This window comes from Oryctolagus cuniculus, chromosome 5, assembly GCF_964237555.1.
Source record: "Oryctolagus cuniculus chromosome 5, mOryCun1.1, whole genome shotgun sequence".
NCBI classification, from domain to species: domain Eukaryota; kingdom Metazoa; phylum Chordata; class Mammalia; order Lagomorpha; family Leporidae; genus Oryctolagus; species Oryctolagus cuniculus.
In genome coordinates, this window is record NC_091436.1 from 84839992 (window position 1) to 84844670 (window position 4679).

General features: G+C 45.7%; 1 non-coding gene across 1 annotated transcript; it reads left to right on the plus strand.

Moving 5' to 3' along the window:
- The first annotated feature begins 367 nt into the window (after positions 1-367).
- On the plus strand, positions 368-538 carry LOC127493380 (U1 spliceosomal RNA). Its single transcript, XR_007923431.2, has one exon. It is a non-coding gene; the product is annotated as a U1 spliceosomal RNA (small nuclear RNA).
- The last annotated feature ends 4141 nt before the right edge of the window (positions 539-4679 follow it).

Below are 4679 nucleotides of genomic sequence, written 5' to 3' on the forward strand. Positions count from 1 at the left end.
TGCCAGCGCTGCAGGTGGAGGATTAACCTAGTGTACCATGGCGCTGGCCCCTGTAATATATTTTCTGTATATCTAAGAACAATGGGATCACATTATCCACTCTTTTCTGTAGCCTACTATTTTTCTTCTTTGTGCAACAGTTTTCGTGTCCATCCTGCATAAGGACATATCTCCTCCTTTACAATGGTCTCTCAGTAATCCTTAATCTCTACCCTCCACTGAAGGGCATTTCCGATACTCTAAGTTTTACTTAAACACTAAAAGTACTGCAGTAGACATCTCTGTACATATATGCCTTGCATGATCTAATTATTTCCTGAGGATACATTCTTACAAGTAAAATTACTGGTTAAAGCTTATGCACATAATACTTCCCTGGCAGGGGAGATACCATGATCACAAAGTTGGTTTTCCCAGGGCAAGGCTTATCCATTACACTCTGGATGTGCAGCCCCCTGTGGTTTCCTCAAATGTGGGAAACCCGACTGCATAATTTTTAATTAGTGGTAGTGGGGGACTGCGTTTGTGCTTTCGTCTGAAAAAAGTTTTTTTAAAGGTTATGCACATTTAAAATATTAAAGGATAATACCAAAGGGCTGGCGCTGTGGCATAGCAGATAAAGCCGCTGCCTTCTGTGCCCACATCCCATATGGACGCTGGTTCAAGTCCCGGCTGCTTCACTTCCAATGCAGCTCTCTGCTATGGCCTGGGAAATTAGTAGAAGATGGTCCAAGTCCTTGGGCCCCTGCACCCATGTGGGAGACCCGGAAGAAGTGCCTGGCTCCTGGCTTTAGATTCGCGCAGCTCTGGCCACTGCAACCATTTGAGGAAAGAACCAGCAGATGCAAGACCTCTCTCTCTCTCTCTCTCTCCCTCTCTCTCTCTGCCTTTCCTTCTCTCTCTGTGTAACTCTGACTTTTTCTTTTTTTGACAGGCAGAGCTAGAGAGTGAGAGAGAGACAGAAAGGTCTTCCATTCGTTGGCTCACCCCCTAAATGGCCGCTACAGATGGCGTACTGTGCCAATCCGAAGCCAGGAGCCAGGAGCTTCCTCCTGGTCTCCCATGGGGTGCAGGGCCCAAACACTTGGGCCATCCTCCACTGCCTTCCCGGGCCACAGCAGAGAGCTGGCCTGGAAAAGGAGCAACTGGGACAGAACCGGCGCCCCAACCGGGACTAGAACCCGGTGTGCCAGCGCCGCAGGTGGAGGATTAGCCTAGTGAGCTGCGGCGCTGGCCATGACTTTCAAATAAATAAATAAATCTTTAAAAAAAGATAATACCAAACAGGACCCCAGAAAGTCCTGTCACTTTTTGTTCTTAATAATTCTATTATCTTCATTTTTCATTATTGTGAACCTGATTATACAAAAATATGGGCAGCTCACGTTGTTATGCTACTTTATATTTCTGTGAAAATAAGTACCTTCTCGGGTGTTCATTAGCCATTTGGTTTTCTACTATGAATTGTATGAACCTGTATGTCTACATTACTCTACTCTGTTCCATACCCTGTCCACCCTATGCATACATATACCTTTGATTGAAAGTATCAGGGGCAGAAATATGAAAGGAGCTGATGTCATACTTTCCCTCTCCTAGGAATTTGGATTTGAGAACAAGGGTACTTCTATTCTGCTGTGGTCTGATCACTTCCTGTCTTCCAGGCCAGGGAGAAATCTAGTTTGGACTTCTGTTAAGATAATTCTGTTTTTTTTAAAAAGATTTATTTTATTTACTTGAAAAATACAGTTACAGAGAGATTAGAGACACACAGAGAGAGGTCTTCCATCTGCTGGTTCACTCCCCAGATGGCTGCAACGACCTGAGATGAGCAGATCTAAAGCCAAGAGCCAGAAGCTTCCTCCGGGTCTCCCACGTGAGTGCAGGGGCCCAAGCACTTGGGCCATCTTCTGCTGCTTTCCCAGGTGCGTTAGCAAGAAGCTGGAGCAGAAGAGGAGCAGCTGGGACTCGAACCTGCGCCCATGTGGGATGCAGGGGCTTCAGGCCGAGGCTTTAACCCATTGCACCACAGCGCCGGCCCTTAAATAATTCTTAATGAAATTTTCCTCTATGGGAATATTGGGAGGGGAAGAATTGGGTTTGAAAGAATATTCTGATCTTAATTTTCCTTTCCTTTAGTTCCTAAGAAAACTACAGGAGCAGTAAGAAATCTGTGATTACCAAGCTTGGAGGGAAGCTGGAGCAAAACACACACAATGGGCCTACGCAGGTCTTCACTGCGTTAGTACTTGGCTTTGTCCTAGCATTCTCCATCCAATCAGACACCCAGACTCCTGATGCCACTCCGCTCCTAGTCAACCCCATTTCATTACTGCATACTTTTCCAAAGTAATGGCTCTGTTCATCGAGCACTAACTACTTGCCAAGTGTTTTGCACACAATACATTATTTCGCCAAAGTAAGATAATTATGGCTCAACTTGACAAAAGAGGAAATGATGACTCAGGGAGGTTTAGTAAATTGCCCAAGAACATCAGATAGAAAGTGGTGGAGCAGGATTCCAGCCTCCTCCTGATTCTGCCATCACTCCTGCTCCCTGAGCTGACCCAGACTGGTGGCCAGGGCTCAGAACCGGGGGGAAAAAATGGCTTCTTGGGCAGAATTATGGTCTCCAAGACCACAGCTCCAGGCCACATCTGACTGCCACCTTGAGATCATTGTTTTTCTCAGAACAAGAGGCACACTCATAGCCCAGCAGCTGGAAGATTTTTCATCATGTGCACAGAAGCTTTCTGTCTTACTCTTTTTTTTTTTTAAGATTTTTTTATTTTATTTGAAAGGCAGAGTCACAAAGAGGCAGAGGCAGAGGCAGAGAGGCAGAGGTCTTCCATCTGTTCCTCCCCAGAGGGCCCCAACAGCTAGACTTTGCCGATCCGAAGCCAGGAGCCAGCAGCTTCCTCCAGGTCTCCTACGTAGATGCAGGGGCCCAAGGACTTGGGCCATCTTCCGCTGCTTTCTTAGGCCATAACAGAGAGCTGGATCAGAAGTGGAGCAGCCAGGACTTGAACTGGTGCCCATATGGGATGCCGGCACTGCAAGTGGCGGCTTAACCCACAAAGCCGTAGCACCGGCCCCTCTGCCTATTTCTAACATGAAGTTTATGCTGGGATTCTGCATCCTGAGGTTGAGCAGGGGTCACCAGAGATGTCCTAAGTCACTTCTCTATGCAAAGCTGGCCCATAAAACACACCCCTTCCACCATCTACTTCCTCTTAAAATTCAGAGAAAAAAATAGAATTAAAAGTTTGTTCTGGTGTGAAAAACTTTTGAAACCCATGTAGAGTGTTCCATTAACTTTTTGAGGAACCCTTGTGTAATAAGGATAGCAAATATGAAGATCTCACCATTCAAAGTGCTTTACAAATATTAGCTTATCTTCTCTTTATATCAACTCTTAGAATTAGGGGTTCCATTTCACAGATGAAGAAATGGAGACACAGATGGTGAGGTGACATGCTCAAGCTCACACCAGCAGTGAACAGCAGCCAGGATCCCAACCCAAGTGTCAGAAACTCCTTTGAGTTGTTGATGAGAGCTAAGACTTACTTCTCAGAATAATTCATGTACTCAAGATTGTGTATAGTTTCAGGTTTTCATGCCAAGGAGCCCCTCTACTGTAGGTCACTTTGTGTAATGTGTTGTAATATGTCTTACCAGGCATAAGACAGGGAATGTTGAGGGGCAAAGGGGCTGGTTATGGGAGAAATTACAATGAGCCTGGAGAGTACATTTTGTGCCCAGAAGAATTCTGATAAAAACATCGAATGGCCCAAGAAAACACCTGTGGGCTGAACTTGATCACAGTGTAATCAGTTGGCAATTTCTGCTAGAACGAAACACAGTCCCTTATAGGCTGTAGACGCCACACTTACACTCTGTGCTCCTATTATTCAAAAGAAAAAAAAAAGAAAGAAAAGGATTTGTGAACTTCTCTCCAGGGTCAGGGCAAATCTGCAGCGAATTCCTTCAAGACTCCACTTACAGGTCTGGAGCTGCTTGATTCCCACCACGCCCCTTGGCTTCAGGTGGGCTGGGAATGTTTGAAGGAGCACTTGTTCAGGTTGGATGAGTCAAATGGTGTCATTCCTGCAGACAGCCACTGCATTGCAGAGGGCACAGCAGACTCTCAAAGGCTCTGAATGCAGGCAGTGGAGTTCCCAGCTCCCACGTGGCTCCCAGGCACTAGAAGAAACCCCACAGTGGCTGAGCAGAGCCTGCTTTCTAGCTTCATGGTTCCTTCAGCCCAGGCCTCTGCTTTCTGACCTCCTAATCTCCTTCCTGTCTTTGTTCTTCCCCACAGTCACCCTCAGGAGGCTAGAAATACTTTTCTATTCCCAGGAAAGCTGTCCTTTCTTGGTACTGCATTATTTTTCCTTGATGACATTTATTTCATTTTGTTATTATTGCTTCAAGGCACCTAGCACAAATTTCCTTAATGGATTTAGGCTTTTTGGAAATACAAAACCTAGACACCATTTCTGCTTTCCGCTTGGTAGTGTTCTTCCTCTGAAGCTATGAATCACAGGAATTACCTGCTCAAACAGAGGAGGAAAGGATGGGCAGAAGTACTGGGAGAGAAGACTTACCATTCACATTAAAAACTATGTTCCTTCCACGTATGTTCTGTCATGAGACCCCTTTACACTCCTTTTCTTTCC